The sequence below is a fragment of the Podarcis melisellensis genome, assembly GCF_964234715.1.
Source record: "Podarcis melisellensis genome assembly, chromosome: 3".
Classification (NCBI taxonomy): domain Eukaryota; kingdom Metazoa; phylum Chordata; class Lepidosauria; order Squamata; family Lacertidae; genus Podarcis; species Podarcis melisellensis.
The window spans coordinates 114,576,806-114,603,722 of record NC_138530.1 but is presented as its reverse complement, the minus strand read 5'-3'; the positions used below and the strand labels follow the sequence as shown (position 1 = coordinate 114,603,722).

Sequence of the window (26,917 nt, the reverse complement as noted above, 5' to 3'; positions counted from 1 at the left end):
TTATTGACTTACCCCCCCCTCCCATGGCACAGCCATTTCTTTTAGGGTGCTGTAGCTCTGAGGGGTCCTTTCCTACACAGCTGTGACATGTGTCTTTTAAAATGCTTGTTTAAGACTAGAAAAAAAAGTTGCCAGCCTTTTTTTAGAATGAGCTTTCCAAACTGTGCATTGCGACATGTTAGTGTGTCGGCTGCAGTGTGTAGGTGTGTTGCACGTGTGCTCCCCACACTCCTTCCGGGGCTGGAAAGGGGTTAGTTTAACCTGCAGTTTGCTAGTAGAACTGAATTACTGTGTCACAAAATGATGTAAAACTGAATTATTGTGTCACAAAACGATGCATGTCTAAAAAGTGTGTCACTAACGTGAAAAATCTGGAAAGCTCTGTTTTAGAACCAAGAAGACTGCTGAGCAGGTAAGATTGCGATTTCATCTGTGTGTACTGCAAGGCTAATCACACTTTATTCAGTTATAGGTCCTGCTGTGTTCAAGTTGGGTTTGCTCCTAGTCTGTCATCGTATGCACATGTCCTTTGAATTAGAACCATTGAATTAGACCTCTCTCTGAGTAGCATGCTGCGAATCTGTTTAGTTTCTGCCTTATCTTGATTTCTCCTCTTCCTGCTTTTAGTACAGTTCTAAAAATATTACTGTGCATTATTTAAAACAGTTCTGCAAACCGATTTGCAGACTATAATTGTTATAAAAATAACATGGAAGTTTCTACTAAGAATTAAAAAAGAGGCCAGGATTCAACTAAGTTGTGGCATGCACTAAATGAAGCCTGCTCCTGGAGCTTCTCCCATTTCATCCTCCCCATTCCTCTTCCTGCATCACCTAAATCTGCTCTGGGAGGTTAAGGAAACCCCAGAAGAGGGTTTAGTGGGAACATGGTGGGTGCACATGGGGTTAGATGCAAGGGAGAGAGAGTCCTGTTGCACAAGTGAACCTCATTCCCCGAACACATACAGTGGTACCTCGGGTTACATACGCTTCAGGTTACAGACTCTGCTAACCCAGAAAATAGTACCTTGGGTTAAGAACTTTGCTTCAGGATGAGAACAGAAATCGTGATCCGGCGGTGCGGCAGCAGCAGGAGGCCCCATTAGCTAAAGTGGTGCTTCAGGTTAAGAACAGTTTCAGGTTAAGAACGGACCTCCGGAATGAATTAAGTACTTAACCCGAAGTACCACTGTACTCTACTTAGTGCAACAACGCACACCATCCATTATACTGATAGCAAGCAGATCTATTTGCAGAACTGGGTGTGCTATTTTTGACCTTGTACTAGGCCACATGCACCAACTCACATGAATATTAGTTTCACAAGTTTTTACAAAGTATTTTCCACAAATATTCTACTGATCATATGACAACCTACTGGCTTTTGATCTAACCTGACTGCCCAGGGTCCAAGGGATGGTAGAGAGCTTTCACGCCACAACTATCTTGAGCAAGAAGCAGTGATGACCACCATTATGGAGGATAAAGGTTATCAGTGCTCTACTAAACGGGCCACTGGCCTGATGCAACAGATTCTTCTTATGTTCTTAGTACCATTGACTTTCTAGTATCACCCATTTCATCTCTTGCAGTGCAGAAGAGAACATTTGGGAGTGATCGTGTCATACCCTCCAACGCGCCAAGGCAAAAAGCCAGGGACGTGCTCCTGTGCAAGTCATGCGGCCTGTGTGAGTTCATGGCCCAGAGGAAAGTGCATTTTCAAGGTGAGATTGTGGTGCCCCAAACGGCTGCTGTGCTCTGGCACAAAAAAAGGATGTCTCAGTTTAACCAGGACAGTTGAGGGGTATGTCCTTCTCACCCATTCTACCAGGGGTGCCAACTTGAATAAAATATTGTGAGGGCCCAGGTAAGCCCTGCCCTACACAATCAATCATACAATGCAGTGCACACATACCATTTGAATAGGAATGGCCAACAGCTTTGGGGAGGCCCAACCCCCTCAAATATTTTATTGTGGGGGCCGAAGCCCGTAAAGCCCCTAGGGCTTGCCTTCTATGCATTCTACAGTCTGATCAGTGCTTTGATTTGAGTGCAAGCCAAGCTGACAGGAAACTCACCAGGAGAGTTCAGGAATCTATCAGATTCCACACGTTTGCCTGACAATTTTAATCAGCCCACCACTCTCGCAGAGCGAAACAGCAACTCCCAGTCTAAGCGACTCTGAGAAGTGGTTTGACTATGACGATGGGGTTACAGAGGACACCTGCCCCAACTCCAGCTCTTCAGGCTCCCATTCACTTGAAAATACCTGTGTCCTGCAGAATATGTTGGGCTGCTAATACACTGAGACAGCTCCAAGGTTGTTATGGTCGCCATGAAACCACTGTCACCAGGGCAGGTGAACAGGCAGTGACAGTGAGGAGGAGGAGGTGGAGAGGGAGAGGGAGAAATGAGGCCAGGATGCTCCTGGGGTAGGCAGTGTGATGTGGTTCTCAGCAGGTGTCCAAGTATGGCAAACCCCTGATGCTAGCTCTGTTCATTGGAAATGAATTTCTGTTAAAGCACAGATTTTTTGAATCATTTTTGGGTTGCTTCCATATATAATTTCCAGGGTTATGCATTAAAGTGCACTGCTGAACAAATGGGGTAAAGATGAACGTCGTTTTTAACATCATTATACACATCTGAATTATTAATGCTTTCCATGTGCTCAGTATAAATAGTGCAAAAACTATTTTAATGAATATTAGTTTTTAATGCTTTGCATTGCACCCAGAGCTTCATTTAAATGGGCTCATTGTTAGTGTTATAATCTTAATTGTATTGAGCTTCCTACTATAACCAATTGCTTTATTGAATTAGGCTATTAACCAGTGGAGTGTTCAGCAGGAATGTGAAGCCTCTTCTTACTTACCCCTGGAAGTAACCATTTTGTAGTTCCACTCTGTGGTTAGGCAGTTGACCTGTGAACTTTTTTCATTCAGCTTTCAATGAACGAAAACGCAGATCTGGGAAAATGCAGATCTTTGCATCTCTCTTTGCTGAAATGAAATGCACAATGAAATTTTGCATCACAAAACCCACCACTCTTGATTTATTTACTCACTGATTGCATTTCTGACTAATTTCGTAACATGGGTTTCATCTGTCTATTTTGGGAGACAAAGCAGGAGTGTACCTCTGGGGATGAAGTCAAACTGTTGGACTACTGGGATAGCTCAGTTGGTAGAGAATGAGACTCTTGATCTCAGGGCCGTTGATTTGAGCGCCACTTTGGGTGAAAGATTCCTGCCTTGCAGGGGATTGAACTAGATGAAACAAAATAAAAAAATTCCTTCCAGTAGCACCTTAAAGACCAACTAAGTTAGTTCTTGGTATGAGCTTTCGTGTGCATGCACACTTCTTCAGATACACTGACGACTCTTAACGACTGCAATAGGTCTTACAGGAAAAAGCAAGGGGTGAGAAGGTGAAAAATGGCTTTGTCATGTATAATGAGATAAGAATCCAATGTCTTTGTTCAGACCAGGTCTCTCCATGGTTTTAAGTTTAGTAATAAGTTGCAATTCAGCAGCTTCTCTTTCCAGTCTGTTTCTGTAATTCCTTTTAGTAGAACAGCTACTTTGAGATCTTGTATAGAATGTCCTGGGAGATTGAAGTGTTCTCCTACTGGTTTCTCTGTCTTGTGATTCCTGATGTCAGATTTATGTCCGTTTATTCTTTGGCGTAAGGATTGGCCTGTTTGTCCAAACAGTCGTTAAGAGTCGTCAACAGGCTCATCACAGCTATCTGCCAATCACCCATTCCCACCACCCTTCTGAGTAATACCCCTCCCCACCTTCTCACTATATAGAAGGGTCTGGTGACTTCTGTTTCAGTGTATCTGAAGAAGTGTGCATGCACACGAAAGCTCATACCAAGAACTAACTTAGTTGGTCTTTAAGGTGCTACTGGAAGGAATTTTTTTATTTTGTTTTGACTATGGCAGACCAACACTATCTGTAACTTGAACTAGATGGTGCTTGTGGTCCATGCCAACTCTACGGTTCTATGCTTTTATTATTCTACAGTGCCTGCTGCGGAGACCGATATAGGAGAGACATACACCATGGCGTTTCTTCTCTCTGTGGTCCTGAAGGTCAAAGAACGAAAACCTTATAGGGCAGGAGGGTGGGAAAAGCAGGAAGAGGGAGATCCCCGGCCGCGTCCTGCTTTAAATAAGGCAGGCCACACCCCCAGAGCCAGCCGATTGGCTGGCCAGGAGGTGACGCGGCCCAGTCGTACGGGGGCTGGGTTCCAGCCACCACGCGTGTGGTGGGGCCATGAAGCCCACATCTCAACCTCCTCTGAAGGGCCGAAGTGGCTTTACGTGGAGATTCCCCCCCCCCCGTGGAAATAATGCCACATGACACAATCATTAAGGTTAACGGGCTAAATAAGGCCACACCTTTTATTGGTTACAGGTGATGAGCGGTATTGGCTTAGGCATTGGTCCTAACCAACTATATCTAACTTCAGCCCGTCTGCTAGAAGTCTGGGAAGGGTTAACCACTAGTAGGGGGAGTCCTGCTGATGCACATCAACTAGGAGACGTGCCTTAGGCCCTCACCTCCATAGGCTTCGGACAGAGCCCTGCCCCTGGAATCCTTTACTGAACTAGCCCTCAATATGCTGGGCAGGTGATGGCGTAACCTCCCCTCATCCATCTACAGAGCAATACCAATGCCTAACCACCACTCGAGCGAAAGCTCGCCGCCACTGCATTGCAGGGGGTTGAACTACGGTTCTATGCTTTTATCATTCTACAGGGCCTGCTGCGGAGACCGATATGGGAGAGACATGCACCATGGCTTTTCTTCTCTCTGTGGTCCTCTCCGCAGTCACATCTCCTGTGGTCACTGCTGGGATACATGGCCTGACTGTCTCCAGGCATTGTGGTCATCTGCAATTTAAAACAAATTACAATAATAAGAATAGGGTCGATACACACCACACACACACACACCTCATCCCTTTTTAGATGGAAAACTAAAAAGCTCTTTTTGCACTGAGTCCACTTGGGGTTACCTGGTGAGAAAAGAGCTTTTAAGCTCTCCACCTTGCTCGCCAGGTAAAGCCCACTCGACATGCTGGCTCCAGAAGGCTCTAGGATGCTCTCACATGATCTCACAGGGCAATCCGAGTTCCCGTGAGATTTCATGTGAGCATAGTCCAGAGTCAGTGCATGGGATTCAAATTCTGTCCTTTAAAGCCTGCAAAAGAATTGAAATGTTTTGCTAAAACATATCCTTGATACAAAGTAACTTGTATCGTGACCCCATGGACCAGAGCACACCAGGCACTTCTGTCTTCCACAGCCTCCCGCAGTTTAGTCAAACTCATGCTGGTAGCTTCAAGAACACTATCCAACCATCTCATCTTCTGTGGTCCCCTTCTCCTTGTGCCCTCCGTCTTTCCCAACATCAGGGTCTTTTCCAGGGAGTCTTCTCTTCTCATGAGGTGGCCAAAGTCTTGGAGCCTCAGCTTCAGGATCTGTCCTTCCAGGGGGCACTCAGGGCTGATTTCCTTAAGAATGGAGAGGTTTGATCTTCTTGCAGTCCATGGGACTCTCAAGAGTCTCCTCCAGCACCAGAATTCAAAAGCATCAATTCTTTGGCGATCCGCCTTCTTTATGGTCCAGCTCTCACTTCCATATATCACTACTGGGAAAACCATAGCTTTTACTATATGGACCTTTGTTGGCAAGGTGATGTTTCTACTTTTTAAGATGCTGTCTAGGTTTGTCTGACTATTGGATTGATAAGGAAAATCCTGTAATTGTGCATGCCGTTCCTCATCCACCTGAGGATAAGTGCATGGTGATCTGGTAGTAAAGGCCTTGCACTCCAAGTTGGTTCAGGGCAGTGGTGCATAGTTCCACATGCTCCTCATTTCTCTGAGTGGTGAGAATTTCCAGGGGCAGTGCTGTGTGGTTGGGGGGGGCATTAAAATCAAATACTGAGCACAGATATAAAGAATTGTACTATATGCAGCGTAGATTTTAGAGGAGGAGCCATGACTTTGTCATACTCTTTAATTATTACTGCACCGAGGAAGTGCAATTTACTGAGAAAATTCAATTCAAGTTCTGCGGTGCAAATTATTCTAATTAATACAATTTACATAGTGTGCCTGTTTTTCATGTATGTTCACAATTTGCATGCTTCAGCCTGAGCTCACACTCAGGTTTCTATAGCATTTGTCATTTTAATTAGCATTTGGCTTCTTTGCAAATACCAAATACCAATATAATTGACGGCAGGAGGAGAGGTAAAGGAATCCGAAAGGCAGTGTTGTGTATGGTTATGGGGAAATGACAAGAGGCCATGCACACTTCTCTTCCAGCATTGGATAGGGGCCAGCATGGAAACTGTTGCCGAAGTTGAAAGACCTGGTTCACAATTTCTGTATTGGGTTAAATATACTACAAAAAGCAGCAGCCCCCACTGTCTGGCATGGCAAATTGTTTTGAAAGTTTGTGATTCAGCGTAGCGTGTAAGTGTCTAACCACTTCTTTTTCTGCTTCCCTGGATTAATAGCTAAGTAGACACAGAATCGTGTTTTTTGTACAAAACAATGCAGATGCAGATTTTTATTTTTTTAAAAAAACAAAACACCAGTTACTTCATAGAATCATAAAGTTGGAAGGGAACCCGAGGGTCATATTGTTCTCTTCAAGTATTTTGGAGCAACGGTATTGTGCTTCCAATATTAATATGAATGTCCCCACATTCAAAGCAGTTCCATTTTCTTGACATCAAGTCAGATGGATACAGTGGTACCTCAGGTTAAGTACTTATTTTGTTTCGGAGGTCCGTACTTAACCTGAAACTGTTCTTAACCTGAAGCACCACTTTAGCTAATGGGGCCTCCTGCTGCTGCTGCACCGCCGGAGCCCGATTTCTGTTCTCATCCTGAAGCAAAGTTATTAACCTGAAGCACTATTTCTGGGTTAGTGGAGTCTGTAACCTGAAGCGTATGTAACCTGAAGCGTATGTAACCTGAAGCGCATGTAACCTGAAGCGTATGTAACCTGAGGTACCACTGTACTGAACTCCTCGCAGGTCAAGCCACCAGTTCAGAAAATATCAGTCTCTGGCAGTTTCCTCCAAGTGACTGGTTTGCACAACTCGCATGCACCGTATTTTTTGCTCCATAAGACGCACCTGACCATAAGACGCACCTAGTTTTTAGAGGGGGAATGCAAGAAAAATATATATTCTTTAAAGGGAACACTGAGCAGAGCGTGTATGCATCCCAGGCTCTGCTCAGCGCTCCCTTTCACGAGCCACTTGGAGCGTGTGTGCAGCACTTGCAGGCTTTCCCCCAAGGAAAACACTCCGCGTGGCTCTTTAAAGGGAGCGCTGCTCTTGGGGGCTTTTCCAGGAGGTGGGGGAAGGGACTGAGGTGCTAAGCCAGAAGCTAGAACAGCAAGAGGGAGCGCTGCGCAGTGATCCCTCTTGCTGTTCTGGGATAGCTGCACAGCCTGCATTCGCTCCACACAAATTTCCCCTTACTTTTTAGGAGGGAAAAGGTGTGTTTAATAGAGCGAAAAATACGGTACATCATTAGGGCAAACAGCCCAGGAAAACAGAAAATAGAAGATGGGAGGGGGCAGGAAACTCTGCAGTGATTTGAAATAAAATAAAATAAAAATAGGAGAGTAACTAGGAGTGGACCCAAATGGTCACCCCCAAGGAGAGGGGGTTTGCCATCACATTGCATTCTACACATAATAAAACAAACATTAATAGCAGCATGGGTAAAACCAGTGGCGGTAAAATTAGAGGCTGGATTCAAGAGAGTAGATGTGCTAGTGGGAGATAGAACAAGAAGAAGTCCCACCAGCACTTTAAGACTCCCCCTTCCTCCTCCCCCAGTTGGCTTGGGGAGATGCTGTGTGAGGCCCCAGAACAGCACACAAGGAGGGGACGAGGAGAGGGGCAGATCTTTTTGTTCAGCAAGCTGAAATGCTTGTGCTGAAGGAGGAGCACAAAGTTGAATTCCTCCCTGTGTGTGAAATCTGAGGTTTGGCCCACCCATTGCTTGTCCCATGCCTAGAATGCATGCGTCCGGGAGGTTTTCTGCTCGCCCCATGCTGTCTGAACAGTTTTCCATTTGCTCTGCTGCCAGGAAAACACACTCTTTACCACGAAAATGGAGCCAACACTCGTCTATGGAAAACCTGGTTAATGTTTGCTATGATTAAACCATAACGAGTGGGTTTCTCTGGGCACGGGTGGAAGCGGTGAGACAAGCAGAAGTGTGGATGAACCCTGGTTTCTGGTGAAAGAGACACTGATTGGGACATGTACTAAGGCTATATGAGATACAAGCCAATGACTGGATACTATGGCCAGCTGCAGTGTGTGGACCTGTGTTCATCCTCCTTCCAGCCTATCAGGATGAATCTTTTCCAGCAGAGTCAGCCCACACGTTTAACTTAAAACCCATCAAGTGCTGAGCAATCAAGAAATGGGAAATCACATTGTGTTATATGCATGGGTGAACCAATCCTAAATAGTGATGTTAATTTGTCCCTGATGCCTGGTGGATAAATCCATCACACCATTCGAGTGTCCCCGGTTGTCAAGAATGTCCTTAATTTGAAGCAGATTTCTAAGCTTTCTCATTACCCTTTCCATTTTTTTCACCATGTACTCCTATTCTTCTGCATTTTGCTTGCCACTCACTATGCCTAATGGTTCTTAAAGGCCACTGAGATATCTGAGTGGTATATTATTCACCTCAAGCCATCTAATGATTGCTAGGTTTAAGGTGCTGGTTTTAACTTTTAAAGCCCTATACGGCCTAGGACCCTCGTATCTACAGGACCTGGTATGTCCCAAGGAGGACCTTATGGTCTTCAAATAAAAACATCTTGGAGATCCCAGGCCACAAGGAGAATAGGCTGGCCTCAACCAGAGCCAGGCCTTTTTCGGCTGTGGCCCCGATCTGGTGGAATGCTCTGTCACAAGAGACTAGGGCCCTGCGGGACTTGACATCTTTCCTCAGGGCCTGCAAGATGGAGCTGTTCCACCAGGCCTTAGGCCAAGGCACAGTCTGACCTCCTCTCTCCTTCTGTAATCCTCATAGAACTCTAACCCAATGGTTGCCATTAATTTGATTCTGAATTGATTCTAGAATGTATTTTAATTAACTGACTGTGTGATTTTATGTACACTGTGCTATTTTTACTTGTTAGCGGCTCTGAGCCCGGCTTTGGCCGGGGAGAGAGAGATACAAATAAAATAATAATAATTAATAATAATAATAATTAGGATCCTGTATTACTAGCACCTTTAACAGATGGCTAATATGCTATATATGGCATGGGTCCCATCTCTCTCTCTCTCTCTCTCATCTGTCCACACACACAGAGTATATGGCATGGGAGCCCCTATGGCGTAGTGGTTAGAATATCGGACTAGGACCCAGAAGACCAGGATTTGATTTCCCACTCGGCCATGAAGCTCACTGGGTGAACCTGGGCAAGTCACCACCTATCAGTCTAATCTGCCTCCTACAGTTGTTGTGGGGATTAAATGAGGAGCGGGAGAACTATTTACACCACCTTGACCGCCACATCATTCTGTGATGTCACTTATGAGCTGCATCTTGTGCAAAGACCCACAGTTTTCCCATAAAGCATTGCATTGTTTCACATTGATAGAAGCATCACTGTGGCTCAGCATTTCAAGGTATTTTGTTTCTGGATTTTTATTAAATGTCTATACTGTCCATCCAAAGTTCACACAGCTGTTCACAGCATAAAAATACATAATGAAAACACAAAATACATAACAGAAACAAGTCAACAAACAAACAAAAACCAGTACCACCACCAAACACACTTAAAAGGCCATAGTTAATCAGCCAAAGGCTTGGCTATGGAGCGTCCCTTCCACAAAGGGAGCCATCGCAGAAAAGACCCATTCTCATGTTGCCACCCTCTAGACCTCTCATGGAGGGCACACAAAGAAGGGCCTCAGATGATGATCAAAGAGTCTGGGTCAGTTCATGTGATTTAAGGCATTATTGGTCAACACCAACACTTTGAATTGGACCCAGAAACTAATTGGCAACCAGGGCAGTCAGGCCAGGATTGGTGTTACATGTTCAGATTGTCTTGCCTCAGTTATTCCTGTCTGGATAGGGGTGCAGCTGGGCACACCATGCCACTGAGACCAGTTAAGCCTCAAGTGATGCAAAGGATCCAGAAGTGCCCACTCATTCAGAGGGAGTGTAACCCCACCAAGAGCCTCCCATCCATCCAGTCAAGGGAACAGCCCAATAACAGCGTCTCAGTTTTATCTGGGTTGAGCTTCAGTTTGATGGCTCTCATCCAGGCAAGACAGCAATCCAGCACATCCACTGTTACACCTGGAGGTGTCAAGAAGAAGAAGAAGAGTTTGGATTTGATATCCCGCTTTATCACTACCCTAAGGAGTCTCAAAGGGGCTAACAATCTCCTTTCCCTTCCTCCCCCATGACGAACACCCTGTGAGGTGAGTGGGGCTGAGAGACTTCAAAGAAGTGTGACTAGCCCAAGGTCACCCAGCAGCTGCATGTGGAGAAGCGGGGAGGCGAACCTGGTTCACCAGATTATGGGTCCACTGCTCTTAACCACTACACCACATCTACTACACCACTACATCACATAAAGGAGAAGTAGAACTGTATATCATCAGCTTATTGCTGACAACATAGTCCAAAACTCTGGATGACCCCACTCAGCTGTTTGCTGTAGATGTTAAACAGGTAGGGGATAAGATCAAACTCCAAGGACCCCACATTGAAGGTGCCATGGAGTCAAGCAGCACTCTAAGCATCACCTTGTGGAGACAACCAACCAATTAGGACCAGAATTACCACAAAGCAGTGCCTCCCATCCCCCAACTCAGACAGTCAGTCCAAAAGAATACCATGGTCAATGGTATCAAAAGCTGCTGAGAGCTCAGGAGAATTAACAGGGACACGTTTTCCCATCTCTCTGCCAGCAGAGGTAATCATACAGAATAGCAATTTTTGATTGAATTTGTTTAATTGTTTGACTATACATGTATTTTAAAATTGGTTTTATGCTTGCAAACTACTTAGAAGCCATTATGACATAGAAGCAATATAGGGATGATAACAAAAGCTGCAACAGCAACAACAGTAGATGCTATTCAGGGTTTGGTGTGGGGGAATACAAGTGAAACAAATACAGAACTCAGGTGAAAGCCACTAGAACCAGACAAATCTCCAGGGGTATCCAGAATTCCTATATTGTTGGGGCATGGCAGATCCCAGCTGGAAAAGTATTCCAGAGACATGGGGCCACTGCAGGAAAGATCTTCTCCCTCATGCCTGCTTAGAGGTGAGAAGGACCTTCACTGCTGACCTTGAGGTACGCATCGTTGATATGGGTGAAGGATCCAAATCTGTGGCAGCTGTAAAGTATAAAACTAGCACGTTGAATCGGGCTAAAAATGCACTGGTGAAGCTGGTGCAGTATAGATTGTCACACGAACTTACTGCCTGGTTTCCACCAGGGTTCAGGTGGCTGAATTCTGCACCCACTGAAGTTTCCAAATCCAGCCTAGACATCACTGGACAACTGATAGAAGGCCAGACCTTCCAAGAAAGGGCTGCCGTTAGCAAGCCTACCTAAACTGGTAAAAAGTCTTATTGGTCATCAGCATCACCTAAGCTTCAGCAGTTAGTGCTGAGTCCAGGAGCACGCCCAAGCTGCGTATTCGATCCTTCAGGGGGAGCACAACCCCATCTGTGCCCTGCTGTAATCTGCATCCAGAGTAGTCACTTTCCATATCCACAGTACCTCCATCTTGTCTGTATTCAGTCTCAGCTTGTTTGCCCTCATCCACCCGCAGATTGCCTCCTTAGACTTAAGGGATAATTAATACATGCACTGTGAAGAAGAAATGTTCAGAGTATTCTTTCTGATCTGACTTCTTATTAAGGAAGAGGCAAATATTTAAATTAAACATGGAGGATCTGATATCCTTGACCATCTAGACCACTCTTTGTTAAATGTTGCTTGTGTCCTGTATGAGCTGGATCTCTTTAACAAATATAGGTAGCCTGTTTTTATTTTGCAAAGAGCAGGAAGAGGTTATTTTAGTTCACTCACATATAGCAGTCTTGCACATTTAATGACGGCTGCGATTTGCATTAAGTGCTGGTACCAAGGAAGAGAGAGTTTATCCCACTATCGTTTCTGCACATGTGACAAGAGAGAGAGAAGTAAATAATGAGGCCGGCACAGCTGTACAGAGTATATGAAACGGAATATTCATTTTTCTTCAATGGGAATAGTGCAAGACAAAAGTGAGCTTTTCTTCAACTTGTTTGTTTATTGAAAATTCATCTCCATAGAGGCGTTATGTTAAAATTTGCTCTCTGATGTTAGTGTTTGCAGGATTCCTGTGGCCACTGGAGTACGTTCTCATTTATGTACCTTGATATGCATCTCCAATTACTGTCAGAGATGCTTCTTGTTAAATATGGTAAGCTCTCTGGCTTCTGAGAGTGTGAATATGTATTCTGTACTCTTGGGCCAAACGGAGGATGGTTCTATGGACTGAGGATACCGAGAACTCGGGCGCAAATTAATTAAATATCTAAAGAGGACAGCATAAATGAAAATAGTCTGGAACCTCTGGGCTTTAAAGAAGGATGGATTTGGGGAGTGAAAATAGCGGAGTTTGAATTTAAAGTTGCAAAAGAAATGCCACGCACACAAAAATGCTTTTTGATGCTTTCTTCTAAGTTTATGGGACCAAATTACAGGAACCCTCAACTGGTCTTTAAGGAATTCTATACAATATTTACACATAACTACATTGTGAAAAAATGAAGGTGGGATTTTTATTTCACTCCTTTTTGCATATTCTTAAAACAACATGTGCCACATTTTTTTTTAAAAAAATCTCCACCTTCAACAGCTTTAATTATGTTAATTATCACATATTTTGTTAATAACACTTTCTTTTGAAGACATCCATTAGAGATTTAAAGTGTTAATTTACCGGGAAATCTAATGGAACACTGTTGGAAATCTCCCTTTAAATTAACTTTACTTACTTTTAATGAATGTCCTAATTAGACAGAGATACAGTATTATTGGAAATATTGCAGAAGAGGAAGTAAGGGCTTATATTTCTTATTTAATGCAAAAGCCATTTATCTTGGCATAACATCTCCATTATTCAAACAAAATGATGTATTGTTCTTACTTTTTTATGTAAGTTACAAGTTCTCATTGAAACATCGCGAGGAATTAAATATGTCTGTTGGTTGCCAAATACAACTGTGGGGTCTTACTCTGACCATCTCTCTTTCCTGGCCTCTACATGGTCAATGGAAGGAAGGAAATCAAATATAGGAACACAGCCAAGGAGCAGGGAGCGAGGACAGACATCTCAAATGTGCACAGAAGATAATTTATGGCCCAGTGTGCTTCAAGTATAAAAACTCTTTCTCAAGGGTGATTCTGGAGCCACTATCATAGGTATGAACCATGGCAGTTCAGAATGGGACCCTTGAGTTTAGAAGCTGTACAGTAGCTCTGAGGTCCACAAACTACAGGTTAAGCTGGCGTTTTTTGATGGACAGTCAGTGTGAACCCGATCCTAACATGAGAGTAAGGGGCCTGCAATGTGACTCCCCACACCCCAGTTATAAGACCGGTCCAAAATGGAGCTTTGCGTCTTGCAATGAATTGGACGTTTATTGGCAATACATATTGCAGGGGGTGGGATATAGTGGGGGGAAGAAAACCCTCATGACCCTGTGGGCAGGACTAGCAAATGCCCCCCTTAATTACATGGACTCCTTTCATGCAGTTAAATTGTGGAAGGGACATTTGAGGCCTTTGTTTTCAGGGCAAGGAATGTGCAAGGAATGCATGCCCAAATTACTTCTATCACACTTCAGAATGTTTGCATAGTCCTTGTCAGGTGTCTTCTCAAGCAACTGCGGTTGCATGGGGCGGCGGTGGAGAGTGGGTCTGTGCTCTCTGGCCTTGCCCCCACTATATCACAGGGCACTCTTATGCAGAAGGCAAGGCCATAGCATTCTGCCACTGTCTGCCTGCCAAACCGCAGTTGCCATCCCATTTAACACCCCCAAAATGGACACCAGTGAAAACTGGGCGGTGGTGACCCGGGAAAAAATGGGATTACAATGGTTAGGGAGAACTATATGAATATTTTGGATTTACTCACTGAGGGGTCTTCCATAGCTCCATTTGCCCTGCTGCCTTCCCCTGGGAAAACCGGTTTTCCGCAATTGCTGTTTATTCCGATTCAGCAGTAAAGAGTGTGTTTTCCAGGAGAAAGCAAATGCAAAATAGCTCAAACTTGTGCCTAGAAAGGGCAGGACAAGCAGGAAATCACTCAGACCCATGCCTTCTAGGCACAGGACAAGTGGAAGTGTGGATGATTCCTGAATGGAGCATGTTGATTTTGTAGACAACCACAAGCGTGGAAGTTCTTTGAGCATTCAGTTTAGTTGTGGTTTTGCACATGTGTGCCTGTCTGTATGTTCTAATTCACTGGCATCCTTTTTAGTAGGATCAATAATATGCCAGCTGAAATAAACAATTTCGCATTGGATTGATTATCAGGGAAGTGAATATATTTGTTTGTATCCCACCAGAAATAGATACTTCCCCTCCCCCGCCCAAATATTGATGGAGAAGACAGATGAAGACACATGAGCATGTGGCAGTGAAAATCATAAAAAGACTGTACAGCAGATCTCTATAATGAAATTATGTGATCTAAGAAAGTTACAAGAGCAGCTGTCATACAGTGTGTGTGTGTGTGTGTGTGTGTGTGTGTGTGTGTGTTCATATTCCAAGAGAAGCCATTTTAGTCACCAGTAATAGTTAGTTTTTATGGTCATTTGGCCACTGACACATTACAAGTAATAAACCATCTACCTGATTGAAACAGTATGAGATCACTTTTTGAAGCCTATTATGGGCACTGTTCTTAAGGTTAAGAAGAAAAATGGAATTATAATCCATGCCATTTTTGGGTAATTGTTATTAATAAATTAGCAAAGAATGAGCAGCAGACGGATGAATTGTTGTAGTTCATTAATTTTATGGTGACTTTCTTTGTGTGAGCCAATTATGTCTGTCATTGTGTTGCTAAGTGGCAACGATGCCCAAAGGAGAGAGCCTGGATGCAGAACAAATGGTCTCTGCCGTTTTCCTTTTTCAGGATTTTGCTAAAGGCTCCCTAATGATCTTGGTGATTGGAATCGGAATCATGTAGATCTGCAGAACCACAAATTTTTCTACAGAATGATATGGAAACTAAAGTGCCATACTTTTAAATATTGAATTGTATGCGTCATACATCATAAGATTTGCTAACTGATAAACACTGATTCCCCCAGCCTGCCACTACCAGAAAATCCATTAATGGACAATTAGGTTATGGAAAAACGGCAAAAGTATGCAGATGATACCACACTTTACTTCTCTTTTAACTCAGAACCAGTGAAGGTGGTGAAGGTCCTGTCTGAGTGCCTGGAGGCAGTTGGAGGATGGATGGCTGCTAACAGACTGAGGTTGAATCCTGACAAGACAGAAGTACAGTTTTTTGGGAACAAGATGTGGGGGACTCCCTGAATGGGACAACTGTGCCACTGAAGGAGCAGGTGTGCAGCCTGGGAGTCATTTTGGACTCACAGCTGTCTGTGGAAGCGCAGGTCAATTCTGTGTTCAGGGCAGCTGTTTACCAGTTCCATGTAGTACGCAGGCTGAGACCCTATCTGCCAGTCTCGCCTGCCAGTCCTACCTGACTGTCTCACCAGAGTGGTGCCTGCTCTAGTTATCTCCCGCTTGGACTACTGCGACGTGCTCTACGTGGGGCTACCTTTGAAGGTGACCTGGAAACTACAACTAATCCAGAATGCGGCAGCTAGACTGGTGACTGGGAGCAGCCACTGAGACCATATAACACGGGTCCTGAAAGACCTACACTGGCTCCCAGTACGTTTCCAAGCACAATTCAAAGTGTTAGTGCTTACCTTTAAAGCCCTAAATGGCATCAGCCCAGTATACCTGAAGGAGCGTCTCTACCCCCATTGTTCAACCTGGACACTGAGGTCCAGCACTGAGGGCCTTCTGGCAGTTCCATCACTGCGAGAAGTGAGGTTACAGGGAACCAGGCAGAGGGCCTTCTCGGTAGTGGTGCCCACCCTGTGGAATGCCCTCCCATCAGATGTCAAGGAAATAAACAACTATCCGACTTTTAGAAGACATCTGAAGGCAGCCCTGTTTAGGGAAGTTTTTAATGTTTGATGTTTTATTCTGTTTTTAATGTTCTGTTGAAAACTGTCCAGAGTGGCTGGGGAAACCTAGCCAGATGGACGGGGTAGAAATATTATTATTATTATTATTATTATTATTATTATTATTATTATTATTATTATTATTATTATTGTTGTGCTTTATTGGGGTTTATGGCATGAACATTCAAAACTGGCTTCAAAGCCATTTCATGTATCACATGTTCTTTGTTTGCTTTTCCGTGGCATTTTACGGAGTATTCCGATCCACTATAAATCCTGTTATTGTATGCTCTTTGTGGTGATTCTAGAAATTCCATTGAAATACAAAAAGCTGGCAATCATAAATGTAAAATCATAGATGCATGAAAGAATCTCTCTAAAATCCAGGTTGTAAAGTCTTGTCTTCACGGGAAGACAAATGTAGTCAGAGTTTCCTTTGGGCGGTTGCAAGTATCGTAATCATTACCCTCCACTTGTGGAGCCATAATGGCGTTGGGCTGGAGTGCTTGGCTTGGATGTTGGGAAAGCCTGCTCAGTCATGGAACTCATTTCCCTGGTGTACTTGGCCAAGGCCCTGCTTCAGATGGTTGTTGGCAGGGCCGTCTTTACCCGCAGGTGTAAGGGGTGTGGGGCACTCAGGCATTGGATTCTGGGGGGTGCCCGGCACCCGCTGCTGAAGCCGCCTAAACTCTTAATGTTAAGTTGTGGGTGAACATATCAGACGACACAGCGATTCTTCAAACAGCTCTTGTTTATTCACAGGCCAGGACAGAACTGAACTGAAGGGCTCAGTCAGCCTGCTTATATAGAGCTCCAGTACAACGTTACTGTAATACTGTAACAACTTTCTAAAACTATCCAATCACTGAACGTCACTTTCGATCCCTTATTTGCATAACTATCTACAGTATCCCCCTGCTGGCCCAGGGTGAGAACTTCAGTACATAACACTTAACAATCTACCTGTTATGAAATAATAAATAATTTTGATCAAGCTAGAAAAACAAAATACATATACACCTAGGTATTACCGAAATGTATACCTACTGTTTCACTAAAGGACTTTCGACTTTGTGCGCTCATTTACCAATGGCGGTAAATGGGAGTACTCAAGAGTATGCACTCCTGGCACCTTTCTTTCCTAGAAAAAAAGTACTGGTTAAAAGTGTGGCACTTCCTGTAACAGCTTCATGGTGAGTACCAGCACCGTTTTTTCTAGAAGAAAAGTACTGTTCCGTCTCAAAATGGCATTGGCCAAATGATGGTCAGATGACAAATAGGTCCTAATTTGTAGATCTTGCTTCAGGCCTAGGACATGTACCAAAAGGTTTTGAGTGTCGGATGCATTTTAATGGGTAGGAGAGGATATATTAATTGAAATTCATCCCTCCATGTGCCCACATGTGTGGGATGAACAGAGTTTCAAAATCCCATCCTTGTCAGCAGAATTAAAAGCACAGGAATTGGGCTGTAAAACCTTGTTTTGAGTAAGTCCAGCTATGAATTAAGCTTGCTCTCCCTTTCCTCCCCCTCTTAAAGAATCAGGCAACAATCTGGGAAATAAGTTTTAAAATAAGATTTACTTACTTGGATCACAGCAACAGCAGCAGTAAAAAATATGCAGGCAAAAGACTTAGAATATAACCAGCTGGAGCTGGAGAGAGCAACAGGGCACAACTGCCCTCATGGCTGGACAAAGAGAGAGGGGAACAGAGAATACCTGGCTGCTAATCTCTCACACTGACGATATCACTGTTTAATGGATCTACTCGAATTGATAGCGTGGGGAAATGAGGAGATGTGGAGCCAGGTTACTGCCTTCTTTTTAAAAATTCCAACCTTCTAGCATTGCATCCTCCGATATTTCTCTGATCAAACTGATACAGTCATAGGAACAGTAGGAAGCCGAGTTCTCAAAAAATGGGGCACTTGATTATTTTATTGGCCTCTAGATATTTGGAAAGGCATCGGTTTCTCTCAAAAGATATGTTTCAAAGTATTCTAAAGCATACCGGTAACTGGCCAGGTAGCCAAAGAACATTCAAATCCAGAGGACATTTAGAGTATAATTAATAAACAATCAGGAAATCAGGCCATTTGGAATACAGAACATTGAAAAAGCTATTTTTGACAATCTCTGCTCTGTGAAAACAGTGGGTAGCCTTTGGCTTGCACAATGAGGTTCTTCTCCTCTTTCCCCCCTACACCCAGAACATTGGTTGGGGTGTGTGTTGAAAAACCCCTGGAATAGCCTGTGGGGGGAGGAGAGGCGGGTTCTTCCATCTGGCAAGTCAAAATGGCTCACCTGACTGATGATTGCCTTAGCACGATGTAGAATTCCTCCCAGTGTATGCATTTATGTTAGCTTTAGGTTCCAAAGAGTCAATGGCCATTTGCCCAGCTGGGTTCAAGGACACCTTTCTAGCCAAATAACAAAAAAAAGCAGTCAACTAAACCATCATCACCATCATGATCACCACTATAGGGCCGAAGAAAATAACTGGAATACTGACATTTAATGTTACCAACCAATATTTTGTGACAGCAAGAGTCAGGGCTTGTGAAAAGCCAATCTAGGAAATCGAGCGTATGAGAGTTTTTCAGGTGCCCAAACCAAATTAATGGTTGCTGGAAGAGTATCTAATTTTTCATTTCCCAAGGTACTCTGTCCTTCTAGAGCACTTATAGCTTCCCAGGCTCTCCAAAGGACGTGTTGGCATTTAAAAATGGAAGCCAGTTTATACTGAGCCACTCAAACTTTAGCAATCATGGGCAGTTTATGCCAGATTCATTACATTGGATAATCCTCTTGCTGATTAGTAACTCAAACAGTCATTTTTTTGTGGAAGGTGGGGGCTCAAACCTGGAAGGCTAAGGTGGGCCTGTCACAAGACTCGAAATAATAATTACACCCATTTAGGTTTTTAACAGCGATACACATGATGACACAGTTAATGACAAAGTTATTTGACCCGATGCCTGAATCACCAAATGTGGGCTGCAGGATAAACTTTAAGGTTGAATCCAGTTGGATTGGTTTTTCTTGCAATCCTTGCATTCTCAGTTTGGAGATAATGTCAGACACATGCTTTACTTAATGATTGCAGTTTATTACTCAATAGGTCATATCCTGTATATATTAGGAACAAACACCTTGGAGACTAAGAGCTGGTGGAGGGAGATGACATGTGTCATTGCTGTTGTTTTCACTACAGCCCTGTGGAAAAACTAATTACCTTTTCATCTTGGTGAATCCAGAGGTCACTTTACCACTACTATATCTCTACATGACAGGGTACATGGGTAATTAGGTAGGCTGTGTAACCTGGATATTCCATGGATCTCATTACATCTTATTTAGAAACGCTATAATTTGATTGGTGGAAAATTAAGGCATCTTCTCATGGGTCATTTTATCTCTCTGCAATAATAATTCTTGGCTTGATTAAAAATTGATCCAGTGTCTTAAAGTGAATTTATTATTGCTGCAATCTATCACCCACAGACAGATAATCTGGTTCCCATCTTTATCTGATTTGAAAAATCTGTCACTTATTATGTGTTGTTCCACACCCACCCACCCACCCAAAAAATCATTTAAATTGATGGTTTGTTAAGACATGCGTACTACCAATGGCCCCTTGAAAGAAATATTGAGACAATAGCCTGATGCTTTTTACTGCAAGAGTCTGATAATATGTCAATTTTAATATATTGATTTGTATTGTGTTCTAGCAACAATTTCTCTGTGGGAAAAAAATAAAATAAAATAGCATGGACACAGAGCAACGAAGGAGTATGTGTTCAATTGTTACTTCATTTGTATACAGCTCTATTTCTACTCCAGAACAGCTCAAGTACTTAAGGGAGCTTCTCCTCATGTCTCCAGCATCAGGCAGCCTGAGTTTTGAGATCAGTAGGGGAGGCCCTGCTTGTGGTACCCTTGATGGCCTGGGATAGCAGACCTCCAGTGCAACATCTGAAAGTGCTAATGAAATTCACCTCGCTTTCCAAGGAGATCTGCCACTTTTCTATGTCAGATGAGTCAAAGCTTGGAATGAGCTCAGGCTTGCAAGAGAGGTTAAAAATAATAAAAATGTTTCTTTGGCTATGTTTGAAGCAAGAAGAACAAGCAAGTAGTAGGTCCTCTGTGTGAGAAGGTGGAGAAATGCTATTGGGTGACAGAGAGTAGGCAGAAATGCTCAATGCCTGCTTCACCCAAAAGGAAAGCATTGCCCAATCTGGTGATAACAGAATAAACAATGCAGAGAGAGAGCAGCAGATGGGAAAAGGGGTGATAAGGGAACACCTAGATCAGGCATATTTTGGGACTAGATCCAGATATTTTGGGACTACAGTTCCCATCATCCCTGACCACTGTTCTTGTTAGCTAGGGATCATGGGAGTTGTAGTCCCAAAACATCTGGAGGGCCAAGTTTGCCTATGCCTGACCTAGATGCTTTAAATGATTTCAAATCTCCAAGGCCTGTTGAGCAGCACCCAAGGGTCTCTACATTGTAGATTCTTGTAGATTCACAATCATTGTCCCATTGTCATTCACAATCGTTGTCCCATATTATATATCCTCCGATGGCTACATTATGCCTTCAGATACACTGAACACCACCATTTACTGCACACTACCAGGTTCTTGCAGCAAATCCAGAGCCATAAGGAGAAAAGGAGAAAACTGTGTAGCCAAGTTAATGAGGCATGGGTGAGGAGATGATCCACAATTTGTCTTTAGAAATTCTACTACGTGGCACCAAGTTCTTGGGGGAAGACCAGGGAAGAGTGCATGCATGTACATATGAAGAGAGGGCTGCAATCCACTACTCATTCACTTTGTAACAGTCCTTGTAAAGTAAAAGGGACTGCTCCAGAGCAAACAGGTTGTGGATGGTGGCCAAAAAGGGTGATGGAATCAATTATGGCCTTTCACCAAGATAATTATCTTCCAAATAGAGAGGGCCTGGTTTTTCCCTTCAGGTGTCTTTCTGTATTAACCTGATTGCAACTCCATCACAACTCCTGAAACCCTTGCTCCAGAAAGAGAACAGAAATAAGAAGTAATGTAAAGCCTTATTTACTGGCCACCGGACAAAGGGGCTCTCTAGCTGAGCGTCAAAGGGTAAGTAGAAACAGAAAATGTTGCACAGAAGGGGAAAACCACAGGAAAAGAGCAGACGAGGAAACAGCCTGGGGCATTTTGGTCCTTAAAACAAAACGTTTAAATGATGTTAAATGATACCTGGAAATGGCAAAATAATAAACTGCCAATATGAACCACTCAGTGGCATCCTGCTGTGCTTCTTCAGGCAACGGTAGGACTGGTCCTGGATGGAATAACATCAGCACGTCATGGCTTCCAGTTCAGGCTTTATGGATCTGCTTCTCCTCTTCTCCTAAGCCCTGAGCTGGAGCCAAGTGCAAAATAGAACAATGGGTGGACACACAATACCCCTGAGTGCACTAGGATTTTACTTTCAGTACCAGAACTGAGCTCACATCCCTTTTGCACAAAAATAATCGGGAAATCAGGTCATTCTTGATTTTCCTTCATGCTTTCTTAATTTCAGCAGCTGAACATGGGGGAAAGCTGGACCATAAAGAAGGCTGATCGCCAAAGAATTGATGCTTTTGAATTCTGGTGCTGGAGGAGACTCTTGAGAGTCCCATGGACTGCAAGAAGATCAAACCTCTCCATTCTGAAGGAAATCAGCCCTGAGTGCTCACTGGAAGGACAGATTGTGAAGCTGAGGCTCCAATACTTTGTCCACCTCATGAGAAGAGAAGGCTCCCTGGAAAAGACCCTGATGTTGGGAAAGATTGAAGGCACAAGGAGAAGGGGATGACAGAGGACGAGATGGTTGGATAGTGTTCTTGAAGCTACTAACATGAATTTGACCAAACTGCAAGAGGCAGTGGAAGACAGGAGTGCTTGGTGTCCTCTGGTCCATGGAGTCACGAAGAGTCGGACACGACTAAACGACTAAACAACAACTATGAAAAAACCCAAGAACCCAAGTTGTTGCTACTGTTAAAAAACCCAAACTTCTTGCAATGTGGGATTTTTATTAAACTGCCTAACAGTGTCCAGGAGTAAACTACTGGGAAGATGCACCTTAGTGTCGATGTAAAATACTCCAGTTTTATTATTGAGTTATTTGATTATTACTACTTAGCCTGCTTTTTAAGAGGAGGGTTACAAAGCCTGAGAGTGCAAAGCAACAGAACCACAATATAACACAGGGCAAACTAAGGACAACTGCATTGATTCACTGCGTCAATCCATCACCTCTTCTGCATTCCAGTATTTCCATTTGCCTTTCCTCATTCGCTTTGAAGAACTTCATTAAGAATGAAAAGAGGCATGGCGATTCCGTAGTATGTGCTTTCTATGTGAACACCCCACACTCTCATCTGACAGCACCTGTGATGTAGTATTATTTTGGATAATTAAATAATCTTAAGCACCCGTGTGCATGGAGTGTGGGATCAACAGATGCCTCGAGTGGTGTCATGCCCACAAGGCAACGCTGAGCGTTTTCAGCCATCTAAAGAGTCTTTTTCTTGGCAATGCAGCAAGCCTCCAGATGTGCGTCTCTGTGATCCTTTGAAGCCTTTGTAGCTTTTCTTTGAGATTCTTTTGGGATGCATCTCAACGAATACATGGAGATCTGTCTAAAGGATGCCTGGCACACAGATAATTTCTTGCTGGGGGAAAATGTGAAAAGTGGAGTTTTATTTCCTCGCCTGCCTGGGTCATCTTCTAGGCTTGCGAACTCATTTAACAATTGAGTTGTGAAAAGGGAAGATGGGTTGGGATATGAGGGAGTGGCTTACAAAGAAAGCTGGGCATGAACCGCAATAGATTTTCCCCTTTGGTGTTTAAACAAGGGCTGAGCAAAAATGGCCACCCCCCCAAACTCCCCACCCTAGTTGCAAGCCAAAAAAATAGGAGGTACTGTGCCAAACATTCTCAGGGGCAGAGGGTGGGCAGATGCAATTCTGAAACAGCTGGGGAGCAAAAAGGAAGAAAATTCTCAGAAAAATCCTCTACTTAGAAATTCAGGTTCAGTAAATGTTAAGTGAAACAATGTTGTTATTTCATGCTGGTGAACGAAGGTTGCAATGGGCTAAGAGATGCAAAGTTGTTGCACAAGCTTATCACCCCCTTCAACAATATTACAATATATTGGGTTGCATTGACTATCTGTGGCTGATGTTTTGCCAAAAGTTCTCAGGGGGAACTGAAATTCTCCAGCCGTTTGGGGAGCCCCCACAAAGAAAATTCTCAGAAAAGTTGGGCTCTATTCTTTGCCTGGGATATGATTTCAGTTGCTGCTCCTATTTTACAAAGTACTGAATATGAATCACTTCAGTTCTGTTTTAATTTTGGACCACCACACAACAGCATAATTCTTAACATTTCAATGCACATTTGTGGGACTTTTTGTGTCCAGATACAAGAAATGAGTCCTGCTTGTGTAGTTCATTCTATTCAGGACTTTCTTTCAGCTGGAACTCACTGGACCTCAATTCTGGCACCTCTCAGTTGGGTGTCATTGCCATTATAAGAGAATTACCCTCCACTTAAGGGACGCAGTTAGCACTGTGGGTTAAACCAGAGCCTAGGACTTGCCAATCAGAAGGCTGGCGGTTCGAATCCCTGCAATGGGGTGAACTCCCGTTGCTCGGTCCCTGCTCCTGCCAACCTAGCAGTTCAAAAGCACGTCAAAGTGCAAGTAGATAAATAGGTACTGCTCTGGCGGGAAGGTAAACAGCGTTTCCATGCACTGCTCTGGTTCACCAGAAGCGGCTTAGTCATGCTGGCCACATGACCCGGAAGCTGTACGCCGGCTCCCTCAGCCAATAAAGTGAGTCAGGGGGTCCCTTTACCTTTACCTTCCACTTTGATTGCCTTTACATGTTACTGAGGTGTTCTGGTACCTCTTTGGCATATTTTGAGGAAATTACAAATGGAGACTCATGTGTTTTGGGGTAAGCTCCTTAGGTTGAAACCCACAATTCCTTTCATCTTAATAAACTGATATGTGATAAAATTATCATATAACTCTAATAATTATTATTGTTGTAACAATATAATCAGGTAACACCAATAGCGCCAGCATGATTTATGTATTGTTTTCTCTCTCTTTAATTAATGGGAGTAACATCAACTTGTGCCAACAGCATGAAGTACAGATGTGCAAAGGAATTTAAAAATATATTTTAAACTTCATAAAAGCAATTCCAAAACAGATGCAGCGTGGGAAATATCTCAGCTTAAAAGACTTCTTTTTCTTCAGTAGGTGCCGAAAAGACAACAGACATGGACTTGCCCAACATTTAAGGGGAGGGAATTCCAAAGGTAGGTGCCACACCAGTAAAAACTTGATTCCTTTATCATATGGCTCGCCTGATAAGATGGTACCTGCTGGAAGTCCTCACCTGCAGGGTGGCATCATTTTCTGGGTGTATAGGGTTGCTGGCATCCATCTGTTTAGGAGACAATGACCGCTCCCCACCTCAAATAGGGGGCGCTTTTTGCGGGGTCGCACACAGCCAGGCAATCCTACATGATCCCTGGCAGTTCAGCCTGGCTTCACCTCCCCAATTCCAGGATATGAGCCAATTCCAGCTGGGGAGGTGTTGCCAGGGGAGTTGACCAGGTAGGGTTAGGACCGCCCTGCACACACAAGAGAGGGTAGACTTACCTGGGAGTCCTCAGTCGGCTCCAGAGCTTCTCCCACCCTGCCCTCCCTCAGTGTGATGGCCTGGGAATCCGATTCAGAGGCTGAACCAGAGGAATCCCAGCCTGCACAGGAGTCCCCACCTCCAGGGCTGGCTGAACTGGGGCAGGGCCTTGATTCTGAAGTGCCTGCACCTGTGCTGGATCCTCAGGAGCAGGCACCGGGTGAATCCACTCTGGCTCCAGAGGTGGTTGAGGACTCAGTTCCTACAGGTGAGTCTCCCCCTGGGTCCAGTAACCCTTCAGCCTCTCCTGAGCTGCAGAGGCTCAGGGCAGAGAGGCTAAGGGAACTGGTTTCTCCCAGGAGGAGTGCTCGCCTTAAGGCCAGGAGAGGCGGGTCTCCTGGGAGCTGGGACCGCCCCTGGCCTCAGAGAAGATAAAGGCCAGTCAGCCCGGTCCCAGGTTGCGGGAGCAACGTCGTTGTTGAGTACCTGTTCTTGCCCGGACCCAGACCTGACCCTCCAGTGTTCCTGTCCCCGCCCGGCTTCCTGCTTCGGACCTCGCCCCGCTCCTTGTGAACTGTTTCCAGGCTAGTGACCCAGGACCGGACTTTGACTACGCCAACGGTATCCTCCCCCCCGGGACCAGCACACTCAGTTTACGCCTTCCTTTTGCAGGTTAACCTCTTCTTTACAGGTATGTGGGCACTGCTACGGTCATTGATGGTTGCTGTTGAGGGACCGGGAAGGAATTTCCCTGCATTGGCAGGTTTTGCCTTCCCCGTAGCAAAAACGTCACAACTTTGGCAGTTTCAGGCCTTGGGCGGAATCCTTTAGTCTATCTTCCCTAAAGGGGGGTGGGGCGTGAAGCAGTGGCTCATGCCCCACCTGCGGTGGCAACCCCAGGGTTCTCTGTTAAAGGGGTTGTGTGGAGGGGAGTCACTGGCCAAACGCCATTAGGTTGTCAGTGCTCTCCCCTGTGTTGCGGCGAAATGGGGGGATCTGATGTTCCCCAGATCTCTGGACGGGGACTGGGAGGGATAAACGCCCAATGCCTAAGCCAAAGTCTCCCTGCATCTGAAAGTTTAATAAAGTTGTGGCCAATTTTAATCCCATAACACGTTGTCATGAGTCATTATTCCTCCTGGGGGTTGCCTGGGGTTGGGGGGTCTCTGCCTGGCCACGCAATGGAAGAGTGCTGCATTGGGGGCAAAGTCAACCTGTTGGAGAGTTACAACGCCTGCTGTGGTTGTAGAGACCAATACAGGAGAGACATGTTTTGTTGCAGCTGGGGCAAATGAAGGCAGTTTGCGCTGATGCAGATGCACCATGGTGTTTTTTTCTCCCTGCACTCCTCCCAGTGGTCATCCCCCCTCTGGTCACTGCTATGGATGTCCAGTCACTACAATCCAGGAAGATGTTTCAGCCTGGTATGAGACATGTGCGCCTTCTCTATTTCCCCTTTACTACAAGGAGAAAGTCGAAGGTGAATCATCATTTATTTGAACGTATGACCTGACTGTCTGTCTCCAGGCACTGCGTTCATCTGCAAAGGTTGATATTGCCAGCTTTTTTGTCAAGTCTGCAGAAATCTTTGTAACACAGAGTTGGTCTGCCAACAGGCCTGATGCCTGAGCCCAGCTCCCCATAGAGCAGGCATCCTCAAACTTGGCTCTCCAGCTGTTTTGGGACTACAATTCCCATCATCCCTGACCACTGGTCCTGTTAGCTAGGGATGATGGGAGTTGTAGTCCCAAAACAGCTGGAGGGCCAAGTTTGGGGGTGCCTGCCATAGAGCATGTCCTTGGGGATCCTGCCAACTTCCATTCTATTTACTTGCCCAAGGTAGCATCGATGGTGCTGAGACAGAAGTGTGAACATGCAGGGAATGTGGACATGGAAGAGCACAT

The 26,917-nt window shown here is 44.5% G+C and overlaps 1 long non-coding RNA gene across 1 annotated transcript; it reads left to right on the top strand.

Moving 5' to 3' along the window:
* Positions 1 to 203: 203 nt before the first annotated feature.
* LOC309367366 lies at positions 204 to 24,917 on the top strand. The gene is made up of 3 exons (XR_014167093.1): positions 204 to 412; positions 1,592 to 1,723; positions 24,626 to 24,917. It is a non-coding gene; the product is annotated as an uncharacterized lncRNA (long non-coding RNA).
* The last annotated feature ends 2,000 nt before the right edge of the window (positions 24,918 to 26,917 follow it).